This window comes from Dermacentor silvarum, chromosome 3, assembly GCF_013339745.2.
Source record: "Dermacentor silvarum isolate Dsil-2018 chromosome 3, BIME_Dsil_1.4, whole genome shotgun sequence".
Taxonomy (NCBI): Eukaryota; Metazoa; Arthropoda; class Arachnida; order Ixodida; family Ixodidae; genus Dermacentor; species Dermacentor silvarum.
Window position 1 is genome coordinate 183,394,475 of NC_051156.1, and position 17,933 is coordinate 183,412,407.

Sequence of the window (17,933 nt, forward strand, 5' to 3'; positions counted from 1 at the left end):
TAAACATCATCTTTTTTATTTTTATTTTTTAGAGGAAGATAGAGAGATCGCAAATTTCGTATTTCTCTTGCTATGCAGTATGAGCTAGGTGATAGCTTCTCCTTTTAACCATCTTAGAATATAGTAACCAGGCTGATAACTGCCATCTTTTCTTAGAAGAATTTTGTGTATAGAAAAAAATGCTTGGAGCCTGTTCGTGCTCCTACAGAGATTACCTGTGAAGGCTCTACGGCATAAGCTCGCGAAAAGTGATTTGTAAATTATCTGTGAACATACGTGTATTTAAAATACACATCCTACTACGATCTATCTTAGCCCGAAAGCTGCGATTGGATCTGAGCCCAGAAGGCCGACCCGTGTCGGCCACGTCTATGTTCGCACCGCCCTCTCTTTGACGGCATTCCAACTGCCTGCGTGCCTAGTTTCCTGCCCATCTCCCGGGGCGGCGGCACCGTTGCGCGTGTATATAAGACAAGGTGCCGTTCTCCGCATTGAATATCACTTCTCTCGTCGTAATGGGGAGGCCACGTGTAGTGTGCACTACCGGCAACGATTGCATTCTCGTCTCTGTTCCTGACGTCACTTTTCGTGGGCGCGTTGCTCCTCGGGATTCCGAACTTTACGCGGCTTCCCCATTCTGTGTCACCTCCGTGTCGTGTGCTAAACCGCTTCGCCCATCATCCGCCTCCACAGAGTCGAATGGCTCATGATATTTTTGGTGTGTGGCGCTCCTGAAGAAACGCTCGGAGGCAGAATTCTGCCGGAGTGGTTCTATTTAACACTGTTGCGCGAGGTTCTGAGGTCAAATTGGTCTCGGCTTCGTGGATGAACTTTCACTGAACTTTCACTGAACTTTCAATGAACCTGAAATACCAGAAGTGGCGTTGTGTGCACTATGTCAGAAAGTAGGTGTAAACAGGAGATGCTTTCTGTAACGTCAAAATCGAACTTAGTTTTGGCCACTGCCTGCTTTCTGACGTCGAGCAGGACGAACAGCTGGGATTTAATTCATTCTTATCTGAGGCGTCTGCTCTTTGCAATGCCTTTATATTGCGCTTGAGACCCGCGCTAAACGCTATTCGCCGGGTCTTCACAAAAATGATGAAACTGACATAACTATGTCTACAGCATAAGGGCAACTTGTCATTTTTGATGCCGCGTTTGTTCATATTCTTACTACATAAGCCTTGCGTCAACTCTCCCGAATATATATATATATATATATCATGTAGCCAAGGAATATTTCACATTTAAGTTGTAACAAACTAAGACAAGTCGTAGAATCTCTGCCAATCGAAGAATTTGCGCTGCTGAGTTCGAGGTATCGGACTTTAGTCTAGTCGTGGCGGATGCATTTTGACGGGGCGAAATAAAAAAAGAAGAAAAAAAACCGCTTGTGTACTTAGGTTTAGATGCACCTTAAGGAACCCCAGACATTAAATATGAATGTAGAGTCCCCCAATACCGCGTGCCTCATAATTAGATCAATGTGTTGCCCCGTAAAACATCAGAATTCTTTTGAATCGAATTTTTCTTGTGTGTGCGTGAGCGCGCGCGCGTTTGGCCAGCGCATGAAAAACGGATTCGCAATATTGACGAAGCCAGCCGCGCTTCAATAAACATTTGCAACACCGACCATTATTGTAGCGTTAGCTACACTGGCCTAGCCAAACCCGTTTCGCACGGCACATCAAGAGCCGTGCTGCGCATGCGCAAGGATAAGTGATGTCACACGGCTTGCGCACCGGAGCCACCGGAGCCGGCACCTCTCGCGCACTCCGCCGCCGCCGCGCGCGACTCACCGCCGCCGGTCTGCGCATTCCAGAGGAGTGACGTCGTAGCCGTGGTAGACGCACTGGCGCCGGCGCGCGCTCGCTGTGCAGTCGCCGTCTGACACTGCGCTAGAGCCGCTGCGCTTCTGACTGGCGTTTGTGTGTGTCATTGGAGCAGCAGTAAGCATGACAATCAAGCTAATCCTTGACAATCTAGACAACCAGGAAAGCTAAGAACAATCAGCTGAACCTTTGCTAACGCTACGTATATCCTGGCATAGCCGAGCTAAGCCACTGCAACATTTTTTTTGTAACACCGATGAAAACGCAGGCTGCTCCTTATTATTAAACAAGCCACTGGATGGATTGCCCTCAGGAAGTTGACTCTCTCATTAATACAGTCATTAATGCTCAAGCTTAGAACTGTCATCCGTTCAAAATTGTCGCAGTTTCACCCGAAAGGCGAAGCATCAATTGATATAGCAAATTAGCAGAGCGCTATACGGAGTAAGGATTGCAGTTTTATCAGTTGTATGAACTTGGACATGCCGCAGCACCAGCAACGAGCAGAACTGTTGTCGACGCCGTCGGCGTTTTGCCCGCGTTCGCTCCGAACGCGCGCGGCGTTGATGACTGTTGCCGGTGCCTTTGGGGGCGGCTCGGAGGTTTTCGACACGATCAGAACGGGACACTCGTCGAGCAGCGTCGGAAGTCTTTACAGCCTTCTCGCCTCGCAATGTTTTTAACACGAAAGTGTTTTATGCCGGGTTCCACCAAGACTTCACTGACGTATTTCCGTCACGGAAATACGTCATACGGAAATACGGAATGACGTTCTTACAATGTACACGAACATAATACAAAGAAAGAAACCAGAAGAAAAAGTTCCACAAACATGCAAACTTTGGAAATCGAACCCACGACCTCTCGGTCTGCGACGATAGATCGCCGAGCGTTTAACCCATTGCGCCACAAACGCATTTGCAGAGAGCTACACAGACGCGCCTTATATATCTAACACTCCTCCGTGTACCCGCGCTCTTGCTCGGGGCGGTGCCGCCGCCTACAGAGCAGAAAAGAGAATAAGTCGCGTTCGCTCTCTCTCTCTCTCTCTCTCTCTATATATATATATATATATATATGGTGATTGTAAAGGAGGAAATAGACGCTTAATTTGGCAGCCCCTCAGGAAGCACGACGCTGAGCGTGCGTTTGCTCTCCGCCGTGCGTTCGCTCACCGTGAAAGCGCGCGTCCCTCGCGCGCTTTCACTCGCACATACAGCATACGGCGACGATTTCATCACCTTTGACGTCATATGGAACCTCACGGTGACGGCGACGACGACGGCGACCCCGACGGCAGAAATTTGCTTTGAGTGTTCATATAATTGTTATCGCAGTAAAAGGCCAGCACTGACCTCTTGCACTCGCTCTGACTCTTACTGCTCGTCACTCTGCGCCACCCCGCAGGCGATTTTCTGCTGCGCACTTGTGTGAGGTGTAAGAGAAGGGCTCACATTTACCCCTTCTTCCAAGACCACAGCTGATACCTAAGCAATCCGTCAGTATACTGTTAACTCTTTGTTTATTTCATCACTAGCGTGCAACCCTGTCGCAATACAGAATAATGTCGCAACACTGAGAAAGCGCGTGGCGAAAGCCACAGCCGCTCGAGAGAGAGAGAGAAAGAGGAGAGAGAGATTTACATGAAGGCAGAGAGGTCGGCTTGCCTCCACTCTAGTTTCTCGATAAGAGCAGCAGAATGGCCCCTATGGAAAGTGGTGCGGAAAGTAGACTCGCTCTTTTTTCCAAGGCATATGTGACTGCTCTCCTGTGGAGTGGTACTCAAACGCGGCACTACCGAGGTCATTAGCCTATATGTGCGCCAATTCAGGTGCCTTAGTGCACTACGAGAGGTTATAGAGTCTTTAGGACAGAAAAAAAAGCACTGTAACATTTTATACGGGTGCCAGTGGCCGCACGCTTCAGCGCTTCCTTGCACTCGCTCGAACATTAAAGATAGATAGATAGATAGATAGATAGATAGATAGATAGATAGATAGATAGATAGATAGATTGATAGATAGATAGATAGATCACAATAGGAAAAATGATAGCAAAGAGAGGGACAGAGAGAAGGAAAGTACATTGAGTATACAGCTGTGCTTGGAGAAGCTGCTCAGAATACGCTAAATGGTCCGAGTGAGAACGTGCAATTGAAGTAATTCTGCTCTGCCTGTGGCTTCCTTTTCAGTGGTTGTAGCTGGCGCACTTGATGAGCATTGGTGTTCGAGAGAGTCACATGATCGTACTGGTATATATTCAGTGTAGGTCGTACACTTAAACCCTTGGTGCAAACATCAACTGCCCATGAAGCTACCTACACTGTATGCTTGGAAAAAATTGTCACTTTCGCCCGAAGTCGAAGCATTGAAAGCGAGAACAAGGTTTTAGCCTTGCGCTGAAGCAATAGGCTGAAGGTGTCTCAGAACGCTGGCGTGACGAGGAGCGTGCCAACGGCGTTGCAGGCGTCGCACCTCGATGGCGCACGAGATGAGACCGAAGGAAAACCGTCCGCGTTTGTCAGCGTCCCAAATAAGCACATCAGACAGATTTAGCTTGATGTCTATATACTGTCCGTTCCGTTCAGATCAGCATGTGCACACAACTTCTCAGTAGGAACGCTCATGTGTGTGTGTGCACAACGCTCCTGCCACCACTGGAAACGAGAACGCTGCGCTGGCTTTATCGCCGATTTAAAGGAGCGTTAGCGGAGCGTGATAGCCGATTTAGCCGAGCGTGAGCGTAGCGTAATGGCCAGTTAAGCGGAGCGTGAAGGTGCGTCCACTTGGCTTTGTCGCTTTTGGGGCTAAACACACTGCACGTCTCTGGAGGCTTTCTAGTCCGTCACGCGTAGACCGTGCATGCGCCGTCGTTAGCAAGACAGCACGACGACGTTGCCAACGGCGACGGCAGAAACGGGCCTCAGGTCTCCGTATAATTGATATGGCAATAATATGTTGTTGGTTGAGTTTGCTTCCGTCGATTGTTTGCTCTGGCGCTCAAGAGTTTTAGAATGAGCGCAAGAGTCTAAGACGTTGAGGGAAGGCGGAGAGAGAGCACGAGTACTCTCGTGATGGTTTTTTTTTTAATGGGTGAAGCCAGCAAGACACAATTCCATATTGTATCAACAGCGGGAAAACACGCAAGGACGAAATAGATTACACACACGAAAGCTTCGTGTCCTTTGTCATTGTCTGCTTTGGAGCTGTTCGTTCAATATGAAATTTGACCTATACAAGCATAAGTTACTCTGCTAACTTCTGAGGCACTTTGTTCGGCGCCTTGTTTTGTTTCAACTTCTTGCCTTTAACTATTATAAATTGTTAACTACAACTTTCGCTCCAGCATCACGTTATTCTGGAACATGGTCTGTATAGGGAAAGAGTTAGCGCCAAATAGCGTCTTTTCCGGCTCAAATGATATACATATGCCGCAGCCGATCAGAGGTAGATGCACTCAGTATACGTGGTGCTTACAAAAGAAATACAGTTCAGTATATTGTAACCTCCGTCATATTAGGTCGTGTTAGCTATCCGATCATTAGGCCACTCCTAGAATGCCAAAGTTCTTTTTATTTTGTTCTTGCACCAGGCGCTTTCATTGTCTATTTGCAGGGTCGTATCTGCTTTTTGACAGAATACTCTTCAATAAGTGGAATGCTACTTGTCTTCGTTGATACGAACAACGTACAAGAGATAAACACGGAAAGAGAGCAGATAATATACGTGCTCCCCGTCATAATCAATATTTTCAAGCAAGCGGGATAAATCAATTGCCATTTTCCCGTTCCATTGCATTATACCCGACAAGTGAAGGCACGGACTGGTTTAACAAGCGCAAGCAAAAAAAAAAAAAAGAAAAATCGCCCGAAATCCTGCATATGAGGTTAAGCAGAAACGATGAAGCGGTGTAGGTAGATCCAGATGGCGAACTTCCCACAAATATTTCTCACTTTTAATAACATGGGACTCGCCAATGTAATTTCGATCCTGGTAAATCAATATTTTCCTCGATCTGTAGAATGAAAGAATGGGACGGCTAATGTCAGTCGTGTTCGCTCTTTTTCTACCCACGTGTCGAAAACAGAACTAAAACGTTGATACCGTTGTCTGCAATGAGAAAAAAAAATTATCAGAACCATGGTGTGTACGCCATTTGCGACGTAGCACTGCTGAGTTAAATGTAAGGAGCTTCCGCGAGGCACCGTTGTTTTTTCCAATAAGGTGTTTTTATTCGAAAAGACAGAACGTTCCACTTAACGAAAGAAGCTCACCCTAAAAGAAATGAAAGAACTTCAACAGTAAGCGCGCACAGAGTGCTGAATCGCGTACCACGCCATTGCAAAAAGTGGAATGCGTGTTACGCAGGAAGGTACAAAAAAAAAAAAAAAAACAGCAACGCGAGCATCTGGCAATGCAGGGCGGCAAAGCATACATTGAAAGCAACAAGCAGAAAACATCTGCGAATAGGAAGCAGGCAATGAAGCCGCAGGATGATGCATTTGCGTCGTAGATGTTTTTTTCTCTGTTCTCGGGGGAGATGATGAATGAATCTGCGCCTCCTTCTGGCAAGCTGAGATGGATTCTGCATAGACGACGCTTCTGTCCTGCGCCCGATGAAAGAAGCTGCGAATACATTTCGTCGACGTCGGCTCAACTCGACAATGAAGGATTGCCTGTTTGTTCGCAGAGGGCGCTCTGTATTCTTTTAATTAATGTTACGCTAGCATATCTGTTACGTATATACAGGGTGTTTCATTTTAGCTGCACCAAATTTTTTAAAAATTTCTGCTAATTGAGAGAGAAGAAAAAAGGAAACGACGCGTGCAAGAAAGAAACAGGCTTTCTGTGCAGCGATATTAAAAAAAGCAAAAAAAAAAGCTTAATTAGATACTGGGGTTTTACGTGCCAAAAACCCCATCTGATTATGAGGCGCGCCGTTGTGGGGAACTCCGGATTAATTTTGACCACCTGGGGATCTTTAACATGCACTCAATACGTGGTACATGTGCGTTTCTGCATTTGCCCGCATCGAAATGCGGGCGCCGTGGCCGGAATTCGATCCCGCGACGCCGTGCGGAAACAGCGCAGCGCCGTATCCACTAAGCAACCACGGCGAGTAGCGGTATTTAAGGACGTTCACCTTGAAGGGAAAATCTAAAGAAGTCGTGGTAACCATTCGATTCGCTGCAAAAAACAACAACAAAAAAAGAAAGAAGTGATTGAACCATGGAATGGTCCATAAGCGCAAACTAGAGTTCTAAAAGCTTTACTACGTTTTTTTTTTAAACCGACAGCAGCATTGCCTCTGATTATTGACACAATGACATTTTTGTTTTACTGCGCTCAGTATTTATGGGCTAGATATCTAGAGAACATTTTAACACCACGCTTGGCAGGTTAAATGAAATGAATGTTGGCTTTTACGATCTTTCGCAGTGGTACTACTAGGTGGATGATTTTGGCCCCACCTGTAGGCAGAATCGCAAAATGAATTTTGCCCACGAAGTAACGGCGTTTGCTGCGCCGTGCTATAACGACAGGCTACGTGAACAAAACATCAAATTAAAAAAAAGAAAACGTTGCAGCCCGATGTCTTTCTTGCATTTCAGTGAAAGAAATACGCCTGCCAAACCCTCTTTGACGATGATATGCTTCTGGGAAAACACGTGAACGATATCACCGGGCTGCTGAAGCGATTTGCTGAACAAAGAAGCCAATGGAGCCACGGCTTACGCGATAAGTACCATATAGCGATTGATGAAGACCTTTCAGCGTTTTGCTGCTGAAAGGCAGCGTAAAGTGCCAGGAGATTTTGGCGTGTGATGGCGATGTATCGGAAACAACGGTTGTGGCCATCATCTATCATTTTTACTTGCGGCAAACAGCCAATGCCTCTTTATCGATGAAGAATTTCTTCTTTAGATGGCTACACAATTTTATTATGCGTTGTTATCGTGTGCGGCGTTGTTGAGAGATGAAGTCACAATTATATTCACGTGAAGGAAAGAGATTGACAGTTAGCCCGATAATCATGTGTTTTACATGTTTCGTCCACATTTTCATCGCCACATTTATTTGAAAAAAAAAACAATACTTCCATCAGTCTCTACAGACACCATATATGACTTTTACCTCAGCAAATAGCGCAACAAAGAAGTCTCAAGCCAGCCGATAATAAATTTAACAGAACCAGAATGGTACTCTGTAATAAGACTGTAATCAGAATGCTTAGCGTCGACTACCGACTAAACGTAATTGCGCTTGTTTAGTTTTTGAACAAAATGCATAGTCGGCAGCGTTCTTATTACGATAAACCACGAAACCAGAATAAAGCTACATATGCGCATCGCAGCGAGAACATCGGATGCCGTGTTAACGAACACAGCCATTCCTAATCATCTTTACGGGTTCTGGAAGAACCTACAGAGAGCTGCTTTCATGAATGAGGTCTCGCCGTGCACGGCATGATGACTCTGATCATATAACAACACAGAAACCTAGACGTTCGGCACAAAAAGGCGATATCGGCAGTCGTGAAGCCTGCGGCAATAACCGGTGATGCGGAGCTACCATCGAAAACGTGCATATGGGAGCATTCCATCCACAGTTCTCTTCTCATTAGGGGAATGACTTCCAGGAGGCAACCTGCTACACGAACCTATTATGGTAAGCAAAGAGGATTGTTCTGATAACCCTCTATAACAACAAAAGATGGAATGGATGAGTTGGTCATTAATGTGATGGCAAAGGTGTACTATTGAATGAGATTTGTACGTCTTGGTCAATGTCGGTCTGCTTATTACACAAGGATGGGAATTGTTGAACATAGTATAGAATTAGGAGCCCTCAGGTCCAGACTGGAACCTCAGTTCATCTGAGAATAATGAATGTTATTTATTTCTTGTGAAGGACACAAGGATGAGATTTAGGCGGAGATATAGAGCTTCTCTGATCGGATATGAAACACAGATGCTCAAGGTTAGATGATGCAGGGGTAGCTGTCTTCACTGAACATTACCATCACTTCAGAGAATCATACTACGGTAACGTTATCACAGTAAGGTAGCACGTCGCTGAGATGCAGAACCAGGATGCACGAATGAGTGGGACCATCCGAGTATGAGCCGCGGAAATAGGTGCCAAACCTTGCTACAATTGCTAAGAAACGTAATATTAGCGTCATGGTAATGAAAAACATCATTCTATCACGACGGTTTCAGGTCTGACAGGCACGGCGCATCGCCAGTGGGCGCCGGCATTTGAAAGAGCACGATTGCCTATGGTTACCGCCTTACTCCGCGTCGCCAAATGCGCGGCTGCTACTACACTACTACTAATACAACATCAACAACGACTACTACTACTAGTACTACTACTAGTACTACTACTACTACTACTACTACTACTACTACTACTACTACTACTACTACTACTACTACTACTACTACTACTACTACTACTACTACTACTACTACTACTTACTACTACTACTACTACTACTACTACTACTACTATACTACTACTACTACTACTACTACTACTACAACTACTACTACTACTACTGCTACTGCTACTACTACTACTGCTACTTCTACTACTTCTACTAGTACTACTACTAATACTACTATTAATTATTAAACACTATTATTGCGATAGCAATTATATGGACACTCAAAAGCAGATTTCTGCCGTCGGCGTCGCCATCGCCGTGAGGTTCCGTATGACGTCATTTGGAGATGAAATCGTCGCCGCGCGCCGAACGCTGTATGTGCGAGTCAAAGAGCGCGAGGGGCGCGTCTTTCACGGGGAGTGAACGCACGGCGGAGAACAAACGCGCGTTCTGCGCCGTGCTCGCTTAAGGGCTGCAGAAGTAGGCGTCTCTTTTCTCCTTTACAATCACCATATATGTAGGACAAACGCGCCTTCTTCAGACGCGCGAGAGGCCGTGGGGGAGGGGGAGGGAAGGGAGCCGACGTTTAGCTGCGGCACCAAGTGCCTATTTATATCAGAGGCTCCAGCAACAGTCACCAACGCCGCACGCATTTTGAGCTAACGCGGGCAAAACGCCGATGGCGTCGACAACAGTTCTGCGTGTTGTTGCTACCAACGCCGCTCACCTTACTTCGTATGACATTGCTGTGTTGCTATCGCATTCATTGCTTCGCCCTTAGGGCGAAACTGTGTAATTTTTTGTTATTATTAAGACCAAAGTCATGAATTTCACAAGCAAAAAAGCAAGAATTTTTTATCTTATTCTGTGGATTCTGTACAATTGTGTAAGGTTTGTGAAATCAATGATGTCGGTGTACTTTTTGATACAACCTTGCAATTTTCTGCTCACACTAAACGCGTTGAAATGCGGGGTATGCGCTCGCTTGGTTCTTTTTACAGACTATCGAGGCAATTCAAGTCTCCTACACAGTTCCGCAAGTTGTACACAACCATCTGTCTTCCTCAACGCGAATACACGTCGGTCGTCTGGAATGGCAATTCTTGATCCAACAGTGGCATTATAAATCGGGGTCAGAAAAAGTGTCTGAGCATATATCATCACCGTTTTACTAACACGGACACTGGACCTTGTTCTAGCATTGTTGGATTATTGCCATTGCCCCCAGTTCGCTGCCGGCGTAATCGCGCTGATCTTCTGTTTCTTTTCGAACTTCACGGTATCCTCACGTATCCCCCCCCCCCCCCCTTTTTTTTTCCCCCCGATCGCCGTCTTAACTCTCGGGTAAATTTGCTTTCACTGACTGTTTGGCGTTAAAACGGAATTACGGAGCAAAAATGCGGCTTACCTTTCGCGATATTATGCGCTTTAAACCGGAAGTGCTGAACCCACCGATAACTAACGAACAGCGCTCGCATTCTGCGTATGCGCAGTTGTATAAAGTAGACTACCCTAGAGCCATTAATTAGGTTAGTACTAGCGAACGTTCGAGACTGTAGTGACAGGGACAGAAAGTGAAAGCTAATCTCACACATTCGTCCTAAAGTACACTACACTACGTACGTTCCTTAGCAAATGTTCCACATTTAGTCTAAGGAAAGCAAAGATAGTACGCTTAATAGTATGGCTGAAGCATGTGTAAGGTCTAAAATGTGCTTTTAAATTTATCTATTATTTCTACAGGAACCACTTTGCCATACTGTCCATGCAAGGGCCGGCTAGTTGATCCTGTTCTTATCAGTGCACGATAAATGTAGACAGACGGAGAGACGGCGACACACGTAGCACTGACAACAGGTTATGCGGCAAAGCTCACGAGAGCCACCATTATTCTTCTGCAGTCGGGTTTGGTTGGTTCGATGCTCTCTCAGCCCGTCTTTCACGCATTGACCTACTCGGCCCACATAGGCCACTCGAAACAGCTCATTACAAACATTACAAGCACGCTAGTGAAGCGAGCTACGAAACACTGAAGCAATCATTCTTGTGCATTAAAAGAAGGAAACTACGCGCACGACGTGCTTTGTGCACGCATGTGATTGTGCGCACGACGCTGAACCATAAGCTGCTTGCAAGTTCTCTTTCTGGTCAAGATAGTGTTAGTGAATGTAGAAGTCGCATGAAGTTAAAACCGTAGGAGCCCCAATTTACAATTTGGGACGTGAAGCGGATTTTGGAGAGTTCACTTTCAAAAAAAAAAAAAACCTAATGTTGAGCCAGTTATTTGTCTTTTTTTTTAATATGCAACATGGTCGTTGACTGGGGATAATAAATAAATAAATAAATAAATAAATAAATAAATAAATAAATAAATAAATAAATAAATAAATAAATAAAAGCTGACACATGCGATACCACTCACAAATGCATAGCCCCTGCATCAGCTTCTTTCATGCACGCCGAAAGTTGCTGCACAAGCTTCCTTCAAAACGCTAAAGCGCATCATTCAGGAACTTCAGTCCTGAAGTTTGCATTATTTCAAGAGTTCAGATGAATAGTTCACGGTCCCAGTTAGCGACCAGATTCGGTAACAAAGCACAGATTTTCCAGAATTATTCCTTCGAAACGATGAGGCACCAGGCGCCCAGTTTGTGCCTACGTCTACTAACAATTGGGTGCTAGAAGATCATCCACGTGAGAACTGTCCACGTTCTCATCCAGCGGGGGTTCTGCAGGGCTCGGCACTGGGGCCCAATTTGTTTTTACTGTATGTAAATGAATTTGCAAATGATGTGAATCCAAATGTAGAAGTTCGATTATTTGCCGACGACTGCCTGCTGTTCTGTCGGTGCAAAGTGTCAGCTATCCAGTTTTGCTTAACGAATCCTTGCAGATTATATTTGATTGGTGCTCCAGGTCGAACATGAAGATCAACTTCGATAAGTCGACTTTCATAGCATTCTCAAATAAGGAACTTCCTTTCAATTTTTATGTACGGTATAAACGGTAAAGAAACCAAACACTCAAACAAACTGAGTACCCTGGTGTAACAATCACAGATAACCTAAATTGGAAAGACCACGTCGATATCTGTGGAGCGAGCGGCCCAACGCAAACTTGGCTTTCTCAAAACAAAACTGTTTTTATCAGCTGCAACCACAAGCGTGAAGCTTAAAGCTTACAAGACGATCTTACGCCCAGGCTTAGAAAACGCCAGTGTATTTTGGGATCCTCATGAGCCATACCAAATCAATAAACTTGAACGGGTTCAGGAATTGGCAGCAAGATTTACTTACTTTTCCTACCGACGAACGCAATCCGCAACAGCCCTGCTAACAAGGGCAGGACTACAAAAGCTAAATGTCCGGAGAAAAATAGCCCGCTAAAGTTCTTTTATCAGTTGTCAAACGATAAATTTACCTTGAACTGATCGCCATTCCAGCTCCCACCTGGAAGAATTTCACCTCACACCAATCATTGTAATGTTTTTTTGCCCTATGAATCACGAACTGATGTGTACAAATATTCCTTTCTTGTTCGCGCTATAGCTGAGTGGAACAGCCTTGGTCAGGGAGCTTTCAATGATGTTGATGGCTTGACTTCCTTCGAGCGAAATTCGGAGTTGTGTTATTAATCTTTTTTTTTCTTGTCATGTGTATTTTCATCGATGACATATTTTACTCTATTGTATATGCATATCCCACCCTGTAACAGCCCGTACGGGCTTACAGTATTATAAATAAAAAATGTGGTTGATCCCTCTTATATAGGAATCGGTATAGAACACGAAAGTGAAACGTGTCTTCACAGAAGTAGTGTAATGTTTATTGCACATTGATATATAATGTCAATTGGTGTTTTGTGGCTAAAGCGCCCTTAGGCGTTGATGCACCCACGCTGACGCCTGGTGGCACGTCTCCTCCATCACGACTACCAACGTCGATGACCATGAGCAACCGTCGTGCATATGGAAGCTGCACTACGCTGCACACGCTAGCACAACGCGAAAGACGAAGCACGTAACTGACACACTAATACAACGCGCAAGACAAAGCACGTAACTGAATCGTCACCGAGTCAAATCAGCGCGTACAGCGCGTCGTAATTGCAGCCTCCGCGATCAACTTCAGAAACATTTTCAGAGCTAATTGCGGAGGCCACGCTCCGCTGTGCTGAGTACGGTGAACGCCACCTAGGTGGCGTTGGTAGTGCTTCTTGATGCCAGCGTCCCTTCGAATGCTGGCATCGAGGCGTCGTAGTGCTGAGACCACCGAAGCGTTCACTGTCGGTGCGCGTTAGTGTCATAATGCAGTACTTCTCTTTTCTGCTCGTAGGCGGCGGCACCGCCCCGAGCAAGAGCGCGGGTACACGGAGGAGTGTTAAGCCCAGACCACACGTACGCTTGCGGACGCGCGTAAGCTCGCGTCTACGCGCCTTGCGGTTGCCGCGCCTAGCGAGGAATGGCGTTTTGCATCCACAAATACGCGCGACAGCGCGCGCTCACTGGCATCACTTGTTTACACCTTGGCAGACGCCACTTCGTATTTCGTTGTTGGCAGTGCTTCAAAATGCTTCGATATTTATAAACGTAATTTTTATCTTTTTGGAGCTGTTAGATCAGCCCAAAAAGTGAAGAAGAAGCACTTTCTTGCATGGTATAATTCTGCTTAACTGAGAGTTGAATGTACCGCGCCGTCGCTGCGTAGCCAGGCGCGCCGACGCGAGGCAGCCCAGGCGCGCGATAACTGAGAGGAGCTGATCAGCGAGATCGCGCCGCGTTTCGACGCGTACGAGCCGTGCCGCACCGTCTGCGCATGCGTGGGCGCGCGGACGCGAGCTCGCGCGCGTTTGCAAGCGTACGTGTGGTCTGGGCTTTAGATATATAAGGCGCGTCTGTGTAGCTCTCTGCAAATGCGTTTGTGGCGCAATGGGTTAAACGCTCGGCGATCTATCGTCGCGGACCGAGAGGTCGTGGGTTCGATTTCCAAATTTTGCATGTTTGTGGAACTTTTTCTTCTGGTTTCTTTCTTTGTATTATGTTCTATGACGTATTTCCGTGACGGAAATACGTCAGTGAAGTCTTGGTGGACCCCGGCATAAAACACTTTCGTGTTAAAATAAAACAAATCTTGACCGAGGAACAAAAGTCAACCCGCAATTGAACGTCATCCTGGGATCTGAGGAGCAGAAATAAGGTTGGTAATCCATCAACTTTCCTGAAAGCGTACTTATTGTGCGATGTGAAGGCGCTATATGCGCACTATATGGGGAAATATAGGGTATTGAGGTATCTACGTTTTTCGAGAGTTTGGGAAGCTTTCCTTAGAATGAAGGGATATGGATAGGAAACTTTTCAACCAAGGGGTTACTCAATCACTTCCCATTTCACGATGTCACCGGCAGGCAGGCGTTGGAATCGGGCTTCATCGGTTCCGTTGTACACTTGGATATCTTATATTGAAGCCTTTATCGAGCGTCACCTTCCCCATAGGACTCCGAGCGTGGCGCCAAGTCGCCCAAAAAGTGTGAAAGACCTTTTAAATATATTTGCGCAATAAAAGAATTGCATCTCTATTCTCATTTCTTTCGTGTTTTTAAGCGACAGATCTTATCAATAATTTACACGTGTTAGGCTAGAAGCGATAACGTTGGGTTTTTAAAGATCTCACTTATTTTACGCGACAGAGTGGCTGCGCAAGTGGCTCTTGAAGTCGTCTTTCATGTTTACGCCATTAGAAATGAGTGCAATCTAAGGAACACATGTATGAATGTGATAGTTTGGCAAATCGAACTGCTCCAGTTATAATCATTTATTTGAGTCTTCGATTCCCGCCTTCAATTTTTAAAAAAGTGCGTGCCCACACATGCTGTTTTTCGCTTTTTGTAGCTTACGTTCTCTTTTATTAGCAGCAGACTAGCTGTAGCACTTTCCCGCCTTTTCGGCACCGCAGCACGTCTGGCACGAGGCGGGGAATTATTTCAGGCCGAGTCATGCACGGCTCAAAGGCGAGCCTCATCGACACTACTAGTAGACGCAATAACAATTGTGCACCTGCTGTGAAATCTTGTTCAAAGTCAATCTCAGAAATATCGGTCTCTCAGTGATGCCGGCTGGTGACGTCAACTGTTCACCAGCTGGAATTTAAGGACGCCTGACCCTCTACTTCTGTTAGTCAAGGCTCCCAACGTTGGCTATAGATCACCCAGGTAAACTAAACCTGTTTTTTTTACATTTTCCTTGTTGTCTCTCTGTATACAACCAGCACCCCACACACGAAGATAGGTTGTTGCGCTACAGATATGCCATGCAAGATAAGGATGGCCAGTGTTCTTGTTCAAAGTACCCAGACAAACGCGAATACGCGGGCATACATTTATGCAACGTTGTTGGAACGGGGAGGAAAGGGAGGGGGGGATAATGGGCATTCGACAAGAGCCTCAAGTGCAGTGACGACATCAGCGACGTGAAATCAATGTCTCATTTATCGCAACACGGTTACTAAACTCGCTTCTCTGGATTTGGCGAGCAGTTAGATGGTTGGTTCTGCTATCCCAAGGAGAAAAACTGCTGCAGAACCAACCATCATAACCGCTTTGTCACGTGAGCTGTAGGTGTTGTTTACAACATTCCCCTTTCCTGCGGCCGCGAATACATTGGTCAGACGGGACGCTGTCTCAATGAACGATTAAAGGAGCACAATAATCATGTTTTCACCTCCGTTTCAGGTCATCTCGGTATTCATTGCAGAGACCACGGTTGCAATCCGTTGTTCAATAGCACACAAATTATCAGTCGCAATAAAAACAAACACACTAGAGAAATCATTGAAGCGCTTGAAATTCACAAATCTGGGGAGCGCTGTGTCAGTGCCCCTTCATTGTCACTGTGCGATAAAGAAGTGCAATATTTAACCACATGATTTGCATATTGTTTGTTGGAAGCTGAGTCCTGAACACGTGCCACCTTTCTGTTCCTTCTATTGTGCCTTAGCGTGGTATTTAAACCTTGGTTATGTGCGCAATAAAATTGTTGTAAGTCAGCGCTCTTTCCTGTCCCTTCTGTCCCGTTTTCATGTAGATCGTCGCGCTGCTAACCAAAAATGCAACTTTACCAACACGCCCGTTCAGCCACCCTTGCGAAGCAAATGGCACACGTGTCTCAGAATCATGTTCCTTCATGCTGGTCATCCACGTATGGCGTTCGCGTCGCCCATTATCAATCGTCACGCATGGTAGGCTTACGCTGAGCAGTCCTCAATGTGAAGTCATGTGTCGCAGGGCGAAATGCAGTACACGCTTGGGCACTCAGCATAATTAGGAAACCGATCGCTCCCTTCGCGAACAAAGCTTCACTTAGGCAAAAAAAAAAAAAAAAAAAGAGTCGGGTAAGAGGAGATGCACGTGAAAGTACTCTGTGCCTTTCCCAGAAAGCGCAATCTCTTGTTTGTGCAAGCCCCCGAGGTATGGAATGTCAGAAACGATACACCTTTTCCTTGGAGTTTCATTTTTTTTCCATCCTGCCAACCACATTTATTACCGATTAAAAAAAAAAAGAATTTACCGAAAACAACACTCGCTGCAGGCTCGCTGAAGTGAAAAAATATTGCTGACATGGTGGTGAAACGGTATTAATTATGGTAGCCTCTTTATTGCGAGAAGACGGCGGCAGTAACAAATTTATAGCTGAGTTTTGCTAAACATGTTGTGTTTCCTTGCGAAGAACAACAGAACGAGCCAAGCGCAAGTATAGCTGATTAATACAGGAAAGCTCTCAAATAATCAGTTTATGTCAATTAGGCCGCTTTTGTGCATTCAACAATGACATATGTACATGGATTAAATACTTGACGATATTGGTCGGTACTTGTCCATTCTTTATATCTCGCTATACAAACTGAGTGGAAAAAGAGGTTCGTATAAGCCACTTCTGTGTAACGAAGCTTAAGACTCAGCTTTTTCTACATTCCGAAGCAATTAATGCTCTGAAGTCTGAGCAGTCTAGGATAAACGCGTTTCAGGACCAAAGTCCTACATTGAACCGATATTTTGTGCGTCTGCTTTTTTTTCCTTCTGCAGCCTAGATAATTAATATTACGTAATGCTGAACTGATCTCGTTTTGCTTCATTTCTAACGTTAGCAAATCCGCTTAAACGATTACTGTTCCGTGTATACTGTATTATCTGTTCTCCTTCACTTTAAGAGCGCGCGTTCGCTTTTCAACTCATTCCAGGGACATCACTTGAAAACTTTGGTCTCCTTCGGATTATCGGGGTCTGCTTCTATGGCACGTACATTTTCATTTTTATACTTTAACCCCCAAATAATTAGGCTACTTACTGCATTATTTCAGCATTTACGCAATGAAAAACGCTGTGAACATTGATCGCTGTCTGGGGCGTTAATCTCTCGCTACATTATCATGTTTCCATGGTTCCCAGTTCTCATTATCAACGCTATAAAATTATCAACTGTCCGTTTTAGTTTTGCAACCGATATATATATATATAAATGCATGGTCACATACTTTTTTTAACTTAGGCTATCACCACCCGTGCGAGCAAAACCTCTTCAAGGTTGCGTATATACCCTTGTAGACGGCACTATATACGGAGTGCGTGTATTGATACTGCACCGTTCATTCCATTATGGTCCGTGCTGTCTACATTGTATATTGACGAATGTTCAAGGGCTTTTATCAGCGAGTG